Here is a 20,206-nt window from a genome sequence, read left to right on the forward strand (position 1 = left end):
TATTGGACAGGTTATTTTCTTTGAGAGCTTTGATTACCCTGCTATCATTCCACAATAATTGCTCCATTATTGTCATATATTGATTTTTAATACGTATTTTCTGTAATTTAAGTGGAAGTTGAAGATATATAAATATAATACGTTTCCAATAGTGAGTAAAATAAATAAATAAATTATAGTGGTAATATCTTAGTGTATGTTACCATCCATCTGACATTTTTATTTGCTTTATCTTTGTAAGGATTTCCCATTGAATTATTCAAAAGTTATTCACGTACTTGTTGAGCTGCCATCCAGACAAAGGAACGGAGCTACACTGGAGAGCAGAGCATTCTATAGGTTAGCCACACGCGAAAAATAATTCATCTACGCATGCGCTATGTCTCCCACCAGCAGGACAGGCAGGTTATCACCTTACCACGCCTTAAAAAATATATATTTTCTCAACTTCACTCCTTGTTTCATATGAAATAATTTCTACCACTTAGTCTAAAAAAGAATCTTATTCAGACGCTTGTAATGCCCCATTTTGATTATTGTGATTCCTTGCTAAGTAATGTAAGTTCACTCTAAGCTGAGAGACTACAACGTGTTCATAATGTGTGCATACGATTCATCTACAATACTCGTAAATTTGACCATACAACGCCTTCCCTCCAGTTACTTTCATGGGTGCGTCTGAAGGAACGGAGAACAATACATTCACTGTCTCTTCTATTTAGAATCATGCATACTTCTACTCCGAATTATGTGCTATTGCACTTTCAATTTCTTACAACTCTTCGAAACCGGCATCGAGCATTTCTTTCTGTCCCTCATTACAGAGCGTCTTTATACTCATCCTCCTACACTGTAGAAATACCTCGCCTCTGGAATTCGTTACCTAATGACGTCAGGGACTGCCGGACTTTATCACAATTCAAAATTAAATTGGAAAATTTTGTCTTATTTAATGCTTTTTAGGTATTGTTAGAAGTGTTGTTTTGTGTTTTTTTACTCTAGATTAAAATTGCAAGTTTCTTGTTTATGTTAGTTAATTAGTTAGGATATAATTAATTACGATACTTCATCACTCATCTAAAGTTTCTGTGACTGCAACCTGTGTATATTTTTGTGTGGCTTTACTTTGTTTATAGTGTGATTTTTCTTTTTATTTCTATTATTGTATTTTGTGTTTCTGATGGTGTGGAAGAGAAGGCCTGATGGTCTTAACTACATCAGAATAAATAAATAAATAAATAAATAAATAAAAATGACGTGTTAATGGCTCAGGCCCGTCTATGCTACAAAGACAGCTCGGATTCAAGGTCATACTGCTACGTTGATTGACGATTACTGATTCTCCATGAAAACTCTGCGTATGGTAGGGAAAAGTCAACGACAAACTTTAAGATATGAGTCCATCGTAATTATTTTTTGTATGTGGTACACTTATTACTTGTCATTGAATATTAAGTTATACGTAGTTCCGAAACGTTGGACGTTTTATTAATCCAATTGCGAAAGTCTCAAATACCGGTCTGAGGAATATTGTGAAGTAATACCATGGACACCCCTGATTTGCAGTTTGCACTTCCTGGCATGGAGTATCTCATATTCTTCAATAGGTGCGTTTCCTTTTAAAAAGAGAATGAACATCTCGAGAGGGAAGTTGATTTTAAAATCAGTTTAGTGTGGGCTTTGGCGAACGTGTTAAACTTCTCTGAATGGAATGGATGCTTTTGTAGATGGCGTTGAACGCAAATGTGCGCTCCCTTTGTATGCGAGTTTCGAGTAAAAAGCTGTGAGCCATAGTTGGTATTTCAGCCAATAGGTGGTACGGCTGCGCAAGAGGGCTGAAATGTTAACTACTCCACTGTGTGCGATTTGATAGACCTGTGCCACGTAATATTTGTGTACCAACCGTATATTACATAGTCAAATAATGACGAATTAAGGTTGATAGGAAAGTCCAAAATATTCGAAAGAAACCTGTCTTTTTTTTTCACACTATGTCGAATTCTATATATTTACGTTCTTCAGGAGAATGTAGACAATAGAATTTTTACACATCATTCCACTTTGGAACATTTTTCAGCAAGATTACTTTTTACATTTTCCAACAAAATGGAACAAATGAGAGACAGTTATAGGTCCTGTTTTGTAGAAAAAAAAAAAAGGCAAATTATGACCTACATTTTAAGGCAGTTGTATTCCTTCCTCCTTTACTTCCTCGATGTACGAAGTATATAGAGCAAGTATTGTGATGCTGCAAAAAATTGATTTTGACCTTTGCGCGGAAATTAAAGTGTTTGACTTCTCTGATACCAAAAAATTAGTTTATGTACAGCGGCTTATTCTAAACCATTAGACATATTTTATCCATATCCATATGTGCGAGTTATTTTATCCCTGAATTATGCCTAGTAAATGTAATCATTTTAGCAAAAAATTATTGGGTCTTTATTTGAAATGAAAAACATACTCTAATACCGATACAGTGGAAGTCCGCTGTAACAATTTTTTAAAATATTGTTTCTTGCGTAAAGTGGAGTGATTAATGAAATTATGTGGTCAGTATATCCCCAAAACTGCTCACATTAGAGGAATTAGTTTTTAATATCTCGAATCTGAAAAATCTTCTGATAAGTTTTGAACTCAAAAATATGTCTACCCGAATTTCTTTGCAAAAATTAACGTAGTTCTATCCTTTTCGGAAACAGAGAAAACATTTTCTCGAAAAACTAATTAGTATTTGTACAGTAAATTACATCTCAGTTCATCAATTTCTGACAGTTTTTAGGACATAGATAATCTAGACGGAACTTGTTTGCGAAAATACCGTAAACCTGTCCGTTTATAGGGCGAGGAAGAAGGAAAGTAAATGAACATGAAGAGGAACTTAGAAAAAAATTTAGAGATCGAGCAGAAATAATACATCCGATCTTTTGAGACGAGCTTTTCTCCATCCCTTCCCTCGCAGCAAAAAGATTAAGAAACCCAGCAAGGTACGATGTTCAGAAGTAAGTGGGCCAATGGAGAGAGCTATATAATGCTCTTTTGTTCGATTCCTACCTTTTATTTTCTATGGAGTTGTCAGATATCGAAGAGCCAAACATATAATATTAATTTTAAGCATAAGTTTGATACTGATCGCGAGGAGAATTGTGCACTTCTTGATTTCATTGACGGTATTCGAGTAAATAAGACGGCATATTTCATTGGCTGGGTTGCTGGCAAAGAAGAAACTGCCTACTGAAGGATGCACTGGAAAGAATGGTGAACGGAAGAAAAGTTCGGGGCAGAAGAAATTAGATGATTGACAGCATTGAGATACATGGATCGTATGCAGAAACTGAGAGGAAAGCGGAAAAAGGAAAGATTGACGAATGCTACGTTTGCAGTGAAAGAACTGCCCTTGGGCAGAAAACTACAGTATGAATGGATGAATGAATAACTACATCTGTATGAAGTACCTCATTTCGGATATTTCATTCATATGCGCTTCTATTTCTTTAGAGACAATAAAGAATATTTATCGCCGATTGAAAGCGAAATAACAGACTTCTTGCTTTACACTGACTAATCAGAAGATCCCTGCGTTTGGTCACCTAAACGCTCCAAGCAACCCGCAGCAGTTGCGTTCTGCTGTTCAGTGAATGAAGTACGCGGTCAACATGCCAAAACAAACCAAATGTAGACGCTTGACGATCAGTGCTCTGATAGAAGAATTTGGTAACGAGTATTTCATGCAGAAAGAAGAAAACATTTTCTTTAAGGTATGCAACATAGAAATAAAAACCAACAAACGGCGTTTTGTAGAGAAACATTGCAACACGAAAACATATGTTATACGTGTAATAGTAATTTACGTTACAAGAGCGGTATGTTTACGTTTTCATGGTCGAGGAAAAGATTGAAAAAGCGAAACGTAGTTGAACTTTTTTAATTTCCGAGAACATGAAAACAAACATACCGCTCGTGTATCGTACATTATTTTGTGCGAAGATCGTTTATTACATACCTGAAAGAGGAATTTCTAATTAGTTGCAATGAAATCTCCATGTTGGTTTCTGTTTAACGACGGCAACTTCGGAAAACCAAAATATCTTTCTTCAACATTGTTGCTATAAAATGTTTTCTGTGTTTACTATACTCCAGCAGGCCGTGATATACGTCTGTCTTTTTTTTTTTTCCCCAGTCTATAAATGCGAACTTAAAACAAACGAGTCGACCTGGTTGGCAAGTTAGTATAGCGCTGGCCTTCTATGCCCACGGTTGCGGGTTCGATCCCGGGCCAGGTCGAAGGCATTTAAGTGTGCTTAAATGCGACAGGCTCATGTCAGTAGATTTACTGGCATGTAAAAGAACTCCTGCGGGACAAAATTCCGGCACATCCGGCGACGCTGATATAACCTCTGCAGTTGCGAGCGTCGTTAAATAAAACATAACATTTTTTTAAAACAAACGGAAAGGTTATGTAATGATTTATTTTTCATTTTAATATTTTAACAATATTATTTATATAACATATTGCAGTAATAACATCGGCATCTGGAATCTTGTTGATTTTTTCACGGCTTCCTTAATGTTACTTGTATCAGGAATGCAATAAGTTTCGTGGAGTAGTAGGCTTTACTTAATTTTTGCAAATATTTAAAAACAATAATTAACATTGCAATTTAGGTGAAATTGCAGTGGTAATTTTCCAATTTATAATTATTACTATGTTAAACGTATCTAAAAATAATATGTTAAAAGCCTAAAGCAGTAAAATGAAAGTTGCGCTTAAGCGGTAAGAAGAGGGAAGTTGTTATGTGTGTTACGTTGGGAATACTGAATGTGGTATTTCACACTTACCGCGTATTGGTTCTGTGCGGAAAACAAGCAAATACGCACGATCTCGCACAAAAGCATTTTCCACAAAGCATGGAAACGTGCCTTTCCACTTCCGACCTTCCCGATAATCGGTCTGAATTTTACAATGACTTGTGTAAAATGTTGGTACTCGTATTAGCAGATATTTCATTTGAAAAGGCCAAAAATAGTCACTTTCAGGAATTCATTGAAAAATATTCAGAAAGAAAACTTCCTTGTGCAACATTACGTAGATATCATTTACTGCCCTGCTATGAAAATGTGGTAGCTCGCATAAGGGAATCTCAAAATGTTTATGATAATTCATTGTAATGCATAGACGCTCGTAAAGTTCATAGAAGATATAGTTTTTTTTTAATGAGATATATGTCTTTTCGACTAATAATTCCAACCTGTACGACGTCTACAGTATTTAATTGCAAAATATTTTTGTAAACTTATTTACTGTTTTTTAAGGAACCCGGAGATTCATTGCCGCCCTCACATAAGCTCGCCATTGGTCCCTATCCTGAGCAAGATTAATCCAGTCTCTATCATCATATCCCACCTACCTCAAATCCATTTTAATATTATCTTCCCATCTACGTCTCGGCCTCCCCAAAGGTCTTTTTCCCCTCCGGCCTCCCAACTAACACTCTATATGCATTTCTGGATTCGCCATATGTGCTACATGCTCTGCCCATCTCAAACGTCTGGATTTAATGTTCCTAATTATGTCAGGTGAAGAATACAATGCGTGCAGTTCTGTGTTGTGTAACTTTCTCCATTCTCCTGTAACTTCATCTCTCTTAGCCCCAAATATTTTCCTAAGAACCTTGTTCTCAAACACCCTTAACCTATGTTCCTCGCTCAAAGTGAGAGTCCAAGTTTCACAACCATAAAGAACAACCGGTAATATAACTGTTTTATAAATGCTAACTTTCAGATTTTTTGACAGCAGACTGGATGATAAAAGCTTCTCAACCGAATAATAACAGGCATTTCCCATATTTATTCTGTGTTTAATTTCCTCCCGAGTATCATTTATATTTGTATTTGAATTTTTCCACCTCTTCAAAAGATAAATTTCCAATTTTTATATTTCCATTTCGTACAATATTCTCATCACGAGACATAATCATATACTTTGTCTTTTCGGGATTTACTTCCAAACCTATCTCTTTACTTGCTTCAAGTAAAATTCCCGTGTTTTCCCTAATCGTTTGTGATTTTCTCGTAATATATTCACGTCATCCGCTTAGGCAAACAGCTGATGTAACCCGTTCAATTCCAAACCCTCTCTCTTATCCTGGACTTTCCTAATGGCATACTCTAGAGCAAAGTTAAAAAGTAAAGGTAATAGTGCATCTCCTTGTTTTAGATTTGTTGTAAAAGTAACTTAAAATAAATAGTTTGTTCTTATCGAGTCTTAAAAATAATAATTTGTCGCATGACTACTGTAAAATATATCGTACCTACTGTCGACAACGTACACACACAGAGACGCAAGATGTAAACACACAGTACAGTACCGGAGGTGACTGATTCGCTGCTGCTTGCACTGTTTTGATTGACAGGATTCTCCGTACATAGCGACTTATACAGGGACATCACTTTATTTTTACCAACATTTTTAACATTAACCTGGCTATACTCGGAAACACTGTTACCCCCTTCCATTACAGGCGTTTGGTGCTACTAGTGCAATATGTAAACAAATCATTTTACTAGCTATAGGAGGAGAGAAAAGTAGTGTATCCATTTATGTTACAGGGAAATACGATATTAGGATTTTCAGTTAGATCATTACTTTTACGGTATTTTATCAAAATACAGTAGAGTTGTAACATTTTTTTTTTTCACAAACTCAACTCTTCAGGCGGTTTTATTCATTATATAATGGCTACTTTTCTCAGCATATTACCGTACTTTCGGTAACTCTAATCTTTACTTCAAAGTTATTCAGTCATGCTACAAACCGTACCTGTGCGAAATAAGCAGGGCCGGGTATTTACGTAGATCGCGAAAATCACGACATAATAGATATACAATAGATTTTTACTAATATTTACGAATTAAGTGATTCTGATTAATAATATGCGGATAAAACAATCGTGAAGTGGAGTTCTAATAGCGAAATATGGACACATTCGCGAATTATTATTATAGTGTCGTTTTATAGTGAATATCATATTCTGAGTTCTTTTTTCGGACATTTTTTTTATTTGAATTTGTTGCACATTCAAGTAGGCTACATTACATGGTATTCCAGTTGTTCTCATTACATTAGTGAACTCAAAAGACGGAGAATTCAACATTTCACTAATAATTTGAAAGTATTAATTTGAGGGCTACAAGTTTTTTTTTTTTCGTTTTTAATGAATATGTGTTAAATACAGTCTCAATCCAACAAATATTGTCTATTGGCCATACCGCACCTTTACCAGAATCCAATGAACCTTTAATGTTATTTATTTGGAAAGTAATATTCATACTGAGTTAATATTCCAATTTCAAAAAATTGTATTTTCCAAAATTTCCATTAATATCCAACAAAAGTACAAATCAATCTCCAACTATCTCCGCCGACACCAACATTAAAAAAAAACACAAATTATAAAATTAATCTCCATAAATACCTGCCCCTGGAAATAAGCTTCAATAATATAGAGTCTTCCTTCTATGGAAAACGCAACCATATTTCTGAAACACACTATACTCTGTACTCTTTACTTCACTACTAGCAGACTTCGAATGCAACAGCGGCCGTAAGTTTGTGTAGCTGACGGGAGCAAGAACATTACTGCAAGGGGTGGGAGTCAAATACATTCAGAAACGCAGGTACAATAAAAATGCAAGTAAAAATAAAGTGATGTCCCGGTACCAATCCAACTTGTATCCAAAGTGACTGAAGGCAGTGAAGCACATATTTAATATTCGTCTAAAACAGCGGTTCTCAACCTTTTTCAATGACGTATCACTACTTTTAATCTAGAACATCAGCTGTACCACTAACCAAATGTATAATGACAAATCGTCAAGTGTCGCTCCCAGGGTCACAATAAACGTTTCTACGCTTCAATATCAATAATAAATTGGTTGTTTTATTTAGACGTGTTTAATTAAAAAACAGTTAAAATTTGAGTATTTTATACAGAAAACAACTTTTATAAGTTTATATTTTATGATAATTTGTATTTTTATTTCACACTTTAACTACCACCCAGCAGTGGCTCAAGCACCATTAGTGGTACGCGTGCGTGGCTGAGAACCGCTTATACAACCATACAGTGTTTTACAGACGAATGCCAGATTTATTTTAGTCTTCGTAATACTGTAACATATGCAACTTTCAGCTATGTTATGAGAACAGATTACGAAACTTCTATGCAAGAATACTTTATGCGTATATGTAATGGAGAATCCTGGAAAAGAAATATAATCTTACCTATATTTTACGTAAATATTGAATTTATTTTTCTATAAATTAAGCAGAAAGGAAGGAACATGTGCTACTCGTATGTGGTCGAAATATAGTAGTATGTGGTGAACTTTTGTAGTAGAGGAGACTGACACTAAAAATTGTTTTACCATCAGGCTAAAATAATTACTGTTTTTCTAGTACCTGGCTTGCGAATTTGTGAAGAGAACGAAGTCTGCTGGACAGTGGTTGCGTATAATTCACTTGACATAAAGTTAGGTAAAGTAGCAGTTTTATGAGTGAATGTGTCAAATGTTTAATGCGAAAGTATATGCAATTCCCAGGTATGGAATTGCTGATAAAAGATTTGTCAAATTTTTTCGATTATAGTTTATTTTTACTGTAGAGGTTATATTATTAATTTATAGAAGTAAATTTTTGTTGTACCTCGTAATTGAAAGTATTTCAACAAATGGTTTTATTAACTGAATCCTAAAAATACATTTACATGGTACAAATTTTTCTAAATAGGCATATATTAGCATTTAAAGTAAGTACATTTTTATCTTTTCGCATAATTTGAACATGAAGTGCTTTTAGAGGAAATAATATTGCATTTCCTCGAAGTTTTTCCTCTAGCAAACATTCTGTGGTTGCGGGCTTTCTGTTTTCCTCGTATACATAGGGGAGATTACGAAAGGCTGTATTTTGTCACGCTATCTGCACGTACTTCCTTAATTATTCACAACGAATTTCGGTGCGGTCAGTGTAATGGATTAAGAAAAGGAGAAGTGGACGATTCAGTGTGGGTTGTGACCGCTTAAGTGGAACTTTATTCGTAATATTGCGGAGGCGTCTTTTAACTGTAACATTTCCCCTTGTGCTCTTCGGTTTCTAGTGGCCACGTAACAGTCATCTTTCAAGCCAATGCATTTGTTCTATAAACTGTGTATTTTTGTTTTCTGTTCTAAGGGTATAAGGAGGCTTATGACTTGTTTACCAATGTTACTTCTACCGTCTATAAATAAAAATCACGTGGTGAACCTGAATGAACCGCTTCTTTATTGGCACTCTACTCTGTCACACACAGATTGCACCGAAAAATAGTGCGGCACTAATGCTGTGTTTCTTAAGATTAGAAGGATGCACACTACAATACCTTTAAAAGATAATAAAGGAGCTAAGGATAACTCATTAGTCCTTACCTTTCAGTCAAAATTCACGTATATCTGTAATAATAATTGAAATGCTCTTTCTTTATTTTCGCATCCTTTTATTCCTTTAATAAAATTATTACTTTTTTTTTAGTTTGAAATACAGAGTGTCCCAGAAGTTCGTGCGTTAAATTTAAGGAATGGTTGAAGAAGCCAAAACAAACTTTTTTTTCACATAAATTTGAGTCGACGTCGCGTCCTTAATCCGTTAGCCGGCGTTAGATTTGGGAGCTTTTACGTCACAAGCACGTCACCCTACTCCATAGAGTTGTCTCCTCAACCTATGCATAGTCAGGAGATGTGCTCAAAGTGAGCACAATTGAATTCTGAACACAGCTTATTGCGACGAACCATTCGTTAACCTGTTGAACTCTCTCAAGGATAAGAAATAGCACGTTAAATTTAAGGGATGGTTGAAGAAGCCAAAACAAACTTTTTTTTCACATAACTTTGAGTCGACGTCGTGCCCTTAACCCGTTAGACGGCGTTAGATTTGGGAGCTTTTACGTCACAAGCACGTCACCCTGCTCCATAGAGTTGTCTCCTCAACCTATGCATAGTCAGGAGATGTGCTCAAAGTGAGCTCTGTACAGAGCTCACTGCGACGAACCATTCATTACCTGTCGAACTCTATCAAAGATAGGAAATAGCACTATCGAGTTCTCTGTTTTTAGGTCTTCTTTATCACTTACAAGAGTCGCGCGCACTGGGCCTAACATGCCCATTTTACTCCACAAGAAGAACTCCAGTCTGATGAGGTCAGGAGATATCGGTGGCCAAGCAGGTTCACCTGTCTGGAAAGATATTATCCAGGAACATACGAACATTATGTATAAAATGAGCAGTGTGGCCATCATGCTGCAACCACATGCGTTGCCTTACTGCCAAGGGAACCTCATCCAGTAAAGGGAGGAGGGTTTCTTGGAGAAGGTGCAGGTTCAGTAGTTTCTCCGTGGAGTCGGGCTGGAATTAAGACGGGACAGCGTTCCAGTTGAACAAACAGCACTTACGATTCTAACGCCTAACGAGCTAAGGGTACGACGCCGACTCTAAATTATTTGATAAAAATGCTTGTTTTGGCCTCTTTTTCCAGCCCTTAAATTCAGTGCAGGGACTTCTGGGGCATTCTGTATATTCTCATAATCATAATTAAGTGAATGCTAATAGCAATATGTCCTCAATGAAAATAAAACGGAAAGGTTTAATTGCTAAACGCAATTAATGTACGCTGATCCTTGAGCGAAATTATTTACCTTTTATTGTTCAGTCATTATTATAATGGTGACGATGACGACGATGGTGGTGGTGACGTCATATCCTGTGATATTTGTGCTGGACAAAGCGGTGTAAATTGAAAGTACTCCCTGTTTGCTGTGCCATTGTTATTCTTCGATAGCTGTATTACACATGCTCTATAATCTCATTGTCTCTTGATAACTACTGGATTTAAAAGCAGCGTTAAATTAGAGATCCATTACGAATTTCCTTTTCTGGGAATGGAATAGTCGAAGCGTGATGCCAGCTATTCGTTTCTGTCTCTTTTCTTGGTAACGAATTCAGCTCTGTGCCATATACAGTATATCATTTTATGATGCTTTCTACCTGGGAACTTTCTCATGTTAAAAGTGTGAAGAGGAAGTAATGTAATGATGCAAAATAATCGATTTAAATATTTTCATGGATGGAGTGGCTGACTGGCTTTTCGAGGTCCCGACTCAGGATCGATCCATGCTCTTAAGCTTAAATTGGCCCATTGTGCGCCTTATTATATCGCCGTCGTTCCTCCAATAACTCCTATGTGACATATTTATCGATTTTAAGATTTTGCTCTGTTAAATAACTTAAATAGTGATACAGCAAATAATAAAATCTCCTATATGTAATTATATTTCTTTGTTTCGAAAATGTAAGAATTCATAGTTTCCTATGTAAGGCTGCCATAGGATGAATAAATGTGTTTTTTCTTCCTACTGAAAAATTGTATATTTTGCACATAGGAGTTACTGCAGGAACAACGACGATATACAATATGTGTATATAGACACACACGGTGTTGTTTCAGTCCGGCAGATAACCTGGGTGTATTCGTGAATTCGATGCTGACATGAGGGTCATCCTGTCTCAGTCCTGGTTCCATCCCCAGACTAGTATCTGATAAACCTTACGGCACGGGGCCCCAAGCCTTAAATCCTATATCAGTATTGGAGACTCGTACTAACTCCAAGAGTACCCCGGTGTTGGTAAAGTGAAAGAGTTTCAGTTCTACCGCTAGATGTCACTTGTTAGCACCAAAACGTGTTCAATTTCGTACACAATGGCAATAAATTAGAATTGATTCGATTCACCCCGTGACCCAATTCACCCTTGCCTACTTTATATAAACCATACAGTTTATAAATGGGGAGATATATTAACTTTTTGTATTACAAAGAACGACTTTTATACCGGTCTGCAATGCAAAAAAACGAACATTTATTTTTTTTATTTGAGTGGTTTTTAAACGATTCTATATTTGTATGATTTCTGAAAGATGGGGAAAACAAAATATAAAGTGGAATATCATTTGCAACATGATAAAAGAACTTAATTGCTGCGATAAAATGTAGATATAATGAGAAAATGTGTCACCTTTGTGACATCGATTATTCGTTTGAATAGAGTGGAGTACACTGAACTGTGATAGCAATTAATAACCTCGCAACAAGTTTCAATTACACACAATATTGGGACATTTATCTGAAATACGGCATTGCCACTTCGACATGTAATCATCCCTACCTTTAATTACAGACTCCTAATCTCGTTTCAGAAACGGGGGAGGTCAATCCGTGTAATTAAAACTATAAATAACGCGTTAATTTTCCACCTGAGTAGATTGTCACCCTTTTAAAATGTTCGGAAAAGTACAAAACATTTCCTACGCAAACAATCGTTCATAGACAGGAATGTAACGAGAGACAGATTTCGAAATGTAAACGTACTGTTAGACCAGAGATTACCAGTATAGCCTCATCTCTGACAAAATGAATTATTGTAAAATTATACCGAACTATTTAGCCGTGAGGAAGTGTACTGATTTGGATAGTTTGACTCTCGAGATAATCTATGACTTAGATATAGAGAACTGCAGAGTAGGGCTTACAACCGGTTTTCATTCGACCGGTCACATAGCGCCCGTGAAGGTAGAGCATCCGACCGAATGTTCGAATTTCAACCGGTTGGTCCTGATGTTTTGCAGACTAGACAATGCTGGCATTTTCTGAGTACACAAACGGAGTAACAATTGAAGGAAATTTACCATGTGTAATTAAAAAAATGTATATTTGCTTAATATAGGCGTACAATTGATTGCATACTTTTTACACTTAGCTTCATAACATAGTATAGAGATGAACAAATGGACACGGTACAACAGAGGAGTCGCCCTGGGTGACGCAGTCAGTATAGTACTGGCCTTCTGTACTCGAGGTTGTGGGTTCGATCCCGACCCAGATCGATGGTATTTAAGTGTGCTTAAATGCAACAGGCTCATGTCAGCAGATTTACTGACATGTAAAAGAACTCTTGCGAAGACAAAATTTCGGCACACCGGCAACGCTGATATAACCTCGGCAGTTGCGAGAGTCGTTAAATAAAACATAATTTAAATTTAACAAGAAAGGAAATAAGTGTAATGAATAATATGAAATTTGGTGTGTAAAGAAATGCAAGAATAGAATAAATTAAAATTACTTACTAAATAAAAGAGAAAATAAGTACATACATTCTATTGTAACGTTTACACTTTAAACTCGAACTGCATACCTCTAAAACAGTAGTTGTTAATGCCTTTTAATTACTCAAGGCTGATGCATTAGCCTATTTCATTAATATATCATTTTTAAGAAGAATGTTTTGCTCTTGACGATACCAACTGTAACGAATGAATGAATTAATGAATGAAGAAAGAAAGAATGAACCAATCAGTGAATCACTTAATCAGTCAATGAATCAATCAATGAATTCATGGATGAATGAATCAGTGAGTCGATGGATGGATTGATTAATTGATTTATTGATTGTAGTGAGAGAAGAAGAATTATCAATTAAATAGTAGGCCTACACGATGATAATCGCGTCCTTGCAAGGGTTCCTGGAATTCGTTTATGGCTCAATCTGGTCTGCCTTTGCCGTCCACCCACAAAGAGTGAGAAACAACTCGAATATTCGTTAAACCGAACCTGAGACACTCCGCGAAACGGAAGAGCTTTGCATATTGACTACAGCGCCAGGCGTTCAATAGCAATATATAATTTATATTTTTCGTAACCGGTTGTGCACAACTCTATATTTCATTATGTTCATACCGAAATAATTCTTTGGGTGTTTGCATGGATGAATTGATGAGAGACGGACAGCATGTAGGTAATTGGACATAATAGTTGGAGCTTTGGAACTTAGTGAATAAATATATGAAAGCGCGTGTAATAGTGTAATAAGGTGTAGTTAAGATAAATGTGAGGGCGAAGAGGGACTTGGTAAATGAAAGTGTGAGGCTAATATGAAAGGCTTAATAAGGTTTCATAATAACGAATTTAATGATGACTAAGTGCAATACACCGGAGGCCAGCTCTGTATAGAGAGAAGTGCAAGATCCGAGGAAGGAACGTAAGTGGAAAACGAGTGATATGAGGCCAATTAAATTGTACTTAATGGTGCAAAGGATGCACAGTAATAATAATATAATATGAAGGCGAACGCTAATTAATATATGAGTGTGTATAATAAATTAATACCGTGTGATTTTTTGGTATAGGACATAGGGATTTAACATTATCATAAGAAACCTATTTATAAAAACAACAAAGAAATAACTTAATCAGTGAACCGAGTGAATTGGCTCAGACGGTAAGCCGTCTATAAGCCGTCTATAACAATAAAAACAAGAACTCAACAATACTTAAAACGGCCTACTGATATCCTGAAATTCCTACACACGTGTTATGACCGCAGATGTGTGTGAATGTACCCAGTGCCTACCCACTTCACTTGCGTGATTCGGGTTCCGCATATTGCTGATAGATGGCAGGACTGTGACCCATTTTCAAGTTGCACACCACTTCGGCGGGCCACGCTGTGCATGATGCGTATCTGTGGAGAGTTATGTCATGTACTAGGGTTGATGTGTAGTGTAGGAAATGGGTGAGGGTGATGATGAAGATGAGGAAGGGAGAAGAGGAAACCTGGTGCCGGCACATAGCCTACTCCTGTCGAATAGCACCAAAGGAGCCGCCAGGCATAACGTTCCCGTCCGACGGACGAATCACTATCAACAGTGACATAATTTATATATCTTCTGTTCATATGCTCTGCGAAAAGATTTGGGATTTAACCCAGGCATAATCTAGTGATTAGAAGTTGTGCACCGTCACCTCTCATGGTCCCGAGGTAGAAATAAACTTAAAAAAAACTAGAACTTAGTCAGTGGGCCATGTTTAGACATTAGCAGAGTACAACGACTTTGCTTTTAGTAAATACAAGTTAACAGGTTTTCCTTATTCCTTAGTGATAAACTATCTGTAATAGTTTCTATGTGTGTATATATATTATATTATATATATATATATATATAATTATAAAATATGTTTATATAGGCCTATGGTTTTACTTCTCATAAATATATGTTTTTTTCTTCTCCAATTTTTAGTGCTATCAAATCTTCACATATTTTAATTGTTGATCGGAACAGAGACCATGCAACGTGTGAACTAAAAGGGACTCTAGAATCTAGACAATACGGATAATGAAGGATTTATTATTTCATCGACCCAATTTATGTTTTGAGTACGTGTGTACCTAGATTTATTAATTGTATGTTAATGGAAGTAAGGCCAATCAGAAGAAGTATGCTCATTGCCTCAACTCTTACATCCAATTTTGTTATCGAGGGACTCTAGCTTTGACTTAGCAACAGAGTCACCTATGTGTGTTTTACAAATTATCAGAGCATACTAATTTCTAAACATGGTCCACTGATTAAGGGGAGTGGGTAGTAATGCCTATGCGATTAAAGAATTTCAGTACAAAAGTTTAGTTCAGTATTTCTAGGCTTTTAGTGTTCAGAGTGTAATAAAAATTTCCATCATTATACAATAAATTATTCTGAATTCAGTGGTAGGCTGTAAAAGACAATTAGTTTCTGATTAAAGTGCAAAAGAAAGGCCCTAACTGATAACCTTTTTTCCCACTTTGCTAAATGTACCTCATTCTTCAGGTGCACATTACTTGCTACAATCTTCACTCATATACCTTGTATTTTTTATAAGTTATCAAGTAATGTATATTGTAAATTCTAAAGCAAAATTTAGTTAAATATTTCACCCTTGGTGAAATAGGAAAAATATTTAATTTCGATTAACAATTTTTGCTATTTTTTTCAATGAATATATATTTTTTCCTCATGTCATATGTGTGATATTCATAAACCCGTAGGTCTATTTTGTAGAATACAGACTGCAGGAAACAATGTAAAAATTTCATGCAACTAGATTTAGTAGTTTCAGAGAAAAATGCACCTAAGTTTGAAAAATATCAACTTCCCGAAAACTGCATTTAAAAATGATTTATGAATTACATGCGCCGCCAAATTTAAAGAGACTATTTAAAGAGCTTATCTGCAGAGATACCCCCACAATATATATTTATATACATACATACACACACACACACACACACACACACACATATATATATATATATATATATATATATATATATATATATATAGTTTTAAAGAGCAAGTTTTGTACTTAAAAAACACAAATGAAAAAATTCGAATTTTTGACCCGTAATCACTACCCAGGCCCTTAAGTTATTTCTTCATTGTTTTTAAGTATTGGTTTCTTATGATAATGTTATGACCTGTTATAAACAGGAAAATAGACGGTGTACTCGTATAATGTGACAAAAAGTTTGGACATTAAAAATCAATTCAAATAACCCACAAATAAGAATTATATTGAAAAACATTCTTTAATTAATATGTTAAAGACAGGATTATAACGGTCGTCCATACTAATACAAAATAAACATAATGATGTAATGGTAACAATCATTTAATGATCCACAGTCTCAATCCGCTCTCGATGATGAAACATTTTCATGAATCAAAACAGTGACGTGTTCACATATAGGCCATGTAAGTCCAGACCCAGAGGGACAAATTTTGATTGGATACTTTTTTCTAAAACAAAATAAGTACGCATTTTGTACAGTTTCATACTGTGACTAGGTTTTCAATGTTTTCCTTATGGACAGTCAGAAACATACAAACGCGGTCAGTGCTAATTTTTTTTTTGTCAAAATGACGTAACGATTTCGACCAGGCGAATTTCATTAGCTATGTAAGTTAAAATCGTGCATCTAATTGACGTTTGGAGACGCGTACGGTGGTAATAATAATAATAATAATAATAATAATAATAATAATAATAATAATAGTTTGTTGTTTAGTCAACTGTCCGAAGACAGGTCTGAACCTCACAAGTTATACCAAGAAGGCACTACTTACGAGGCAACTAGGCCAGGAGATAATGGGGTAGGGTTGCCAGTTTCTTTCTCTCTCCATTGCATACATCACTGACTAATTATACATTACACTAGTCAGACTTCAGATGCATACAAACAATAATTGTTCTTTCTCTGACAAAGTGAGGCGTACTGCCTGATAATAGAGGATAACCATTGGATTGTTACTTTAAAATAACGTAATAGGAATAATAGTTATGCATAGTTTATGTTCATGCACAGTTTTTAAAGCAGAGATACCCTCATCTACGGAAGAGAACCACTGCTGTTTTTGCTGAACTATAAATATGTCTAAAAGCAAGAGAATATAAACTTGTAAAAGATTTGCTTAAAAGTCAACTTAGACTAGATGCACCTGATATTTCCAGTGGAACACCTCCAGAAACGCATTACTGGTTGTTCTCAGTATGTGTCTATTGGGTAGTTCTCAAATTAGAAATAAAACAGGTAAGAAGTACTCGTATGTTCTGCAGTATACCGTAGATTAAAATTTTTATTCAGTTTCGTTTATATTTAATTAATATATTATTTATGGCGTTACTTAGTTTTAATTTGTAAGGAAAATATCTAAAAAGTCTTCATTCAGATCAGTCTAAAAATATAATTATATATTTATTAAAATTAAGATACTTTCTATGCTACGTTGTAGTGGACATAAAAAAGCGCCTAAAATAGTGGAAGTATAGGAGACACGTAATTTATTAATCTTTAGAACTGTTATTTTCCAGATGATTTCGTGATAGTAATTTGAGACATTATGTTTAAAATAACCGTAAACTGCGGAAAATTAAAAGAAAAAGTTCAATTTAAGTATTTTAAAGCTGACAACTTAGTGTACTAACGATATACCTAGTAGTTATTTGTGCCTGTAAATGTCATATTTTATATGTACAGACAAAATTAATAGCCTATTTGACCACAATTCAGTGTAGTGTTCTCCAGGGAAAATTACTGCTCAAAATAAATGTTTTACATTAAATACAAAATCAAAAAAATCTTATTACAAAGAAATCTGCAAAATTGCTCAGTCTTGTTTGAAAATGTAAAAGGCATGGCATGGGTTCCCAGCCTACGAAACTAGCATATGGGAATAATAATAATAATAATAATAATAATAATAATAATAATAATAATAATAATAATAATAATAATAATAGTGATGATGATGTTGTTGATGTGAGGAAGTGAATTCGTTGGTAGGAAAAGAACTATTCTTGATTTAGTTTTTTTTTTAGGAGAGAGATGTCTTGATTTTACTGTGTGTCATTCTGTATTTTCTCTGGAGTGCAATCGCTTTAGTGGATCTTCCTTCCACGAATAGAATCTCCATTTAGTTTAATAAACTGAGGCGTCTTCCATTTTAGGCTAAATAATTTCTCGTACGCATTAAGTAATGTAAATTCACCATTATTTTGCATGAAGATGTGTTAAATTGTCCGCGATCACAGATAAGTACTTTTTATATTTTACAGTTGTCAATTTCACGGCTATCTCACTGAATGCTCTTTCTCCCTTCTCGGTTTTGCTGCCGCAAGTCTCTATGTATTTTGACAAAATAAACAGTGTCTTTCAAAATAACATACTATATATTTTTTACATTTACAAATGAAAATAATAATATCAGTATTTTATTGCCACATCCTTTCAAATCCTGTTCTGTTTTGTAAATTCATAACGTTTTCATTGCGAGTGACTTTTGCCTGCATAACTTTCTTTACATCTGCCCCGAAACAACTAGGACATTGGTTTCCCACGCCGAACATCCGGAGACAGATTCTGGTAAGTTCAAGTGGAATTTTTGGCAGACAAAAATGATCTTTGGGCAAGTTTCCGGAAAGTAAGTCTCCTTTCCTTTGCTAGTGTTCACTTTTTCATAATTAATTTTTATTTTGACGTATATTCATCTCGCTATAGTGCACCACGGGTAATTTAGACGGCAAATTGATCTAAGATCCGGCTTCTACTCCTAGCGGAGAAACTCGCGAAGTAAAGTGATGAGGAAACGAAGTCTCTGTCACGGGGTAAAATTATCTTTAGCTCTGATTGAAAATTCAGTATGGATGGAACGTGACACACACACATTGGCTTTAACGTAACACAAGTATCCCTAGTTCAATTTTGATGTGAGCAATGAACTGCAGGTAAATTTTTCCTGAAGCCCTCTTATTCAGGGTCAGGTTTCTTTTACGTGCCATAGATATACGAAACGAGTTTCCCAACTTTAATTCACTTCTCATTCGAAAGAAAAATGCTAAGGATTTTAATCACCATTAAAGTTCATTGTTGCCAATGCAGCGATAATTCTCGCTAGGTTTAGTGTTTTTTCGTGTTAGTTTAGCAGGTAAAATTTATCAAATTTATACGGTTGGTATAGGGATTGAGCCTTTTTCGTAACTCTCTAGGCGGGAAAGTAATCTAATTTTACATTGATAATACATCAGTTTAACGATTTCCGCAATGTTTTATAGCGAATTTTCAAGAATCGAATTGGCAACACTGTTAAAGATCTATCACATGGGTGTCCAAACGCCTAAGGAACCAGAATATACTGCACGTCAAGCATGTTCTGCTAAGGTCAATAACTTTCCGTATAAAATAGGAAAAACGACCTTAAAGAATATGCGCTGCGGGTTGCTTACGCCAGGTGTTACCTCGTACGAGTTACAATTATTGGACATCTATGATCTATCACCATTGGTCGGATTTGGATCGCGAAGTTGGTATTCAATGCCAAACATCATAAGCACACCATCGGTGACTTTTATTTACTTGGTTATTTAACGACGCTTTATGACCTGCGGGATTATTTAGTGTCGATGGAATTGGTGATAGCGAAATGGTATTTGGCCGAGAATTCGCCATAGATTACCTTACATTCATTGTTACCATAATAGATATATTCTGTAGGACCAAAATTAATCTTTACGTATCTTACATTCGCCGTATGGTCTAACGATTGAGGAAAACCTCGGAAAAAATCTAATCAGGTAATCATCCTGAGCGGGAATTGAACCCACGCCCGAGTGCATCTCTGGATGAGCAGGAAAACGCGCTACTGGGCTACTCCGCACCGGTAACAAAGTTTATTTTATTAAATGAATAGTAATACACTTTCTCGTAAATTTTATGTAGTAAATAGATTAACCATTGTTTTTGGTAAATATATGAC

General features: G+C 35.4%; 2 protein-coding genes across 3 annotated transcripts in view; one reads left to right on the top strand and one right to left on the bottom strand.

Annotated features, from left to right (window-relative positions):
* Positions 1-20,206, top strand: part of LOC138709028 (RNA-binding protein 42) — a 221,845-nt gene that overhangs the window by 83,435 nt on the left and 118,204 nt on the right. The window lies entirely within an intron of this gene.
* LOC138709024 (uncharacterized) overlaps positions 1-20,206 on the bottom strand; it is a 63,255-nt gene that overhangs the window by 42,226 nt on the left and 823 nt on the right. The window lies entirely within an intron of this gene.

This window comes from Periplaneta americana, chromosome 11 (assembly GCF_040183065.1).
Source record: "Periplaneta americana isolate PAMFEO1 chromosome 11, P.americana_PAMFEO1_priV1, whole genome shotgun sequence".
Classification (NCBI taxonomy): Eukaryota; Metazoa; Arthropoda; class Insecta; order Blattodea; family Blattidae; genus Periplaneta; species Periplaneta americana.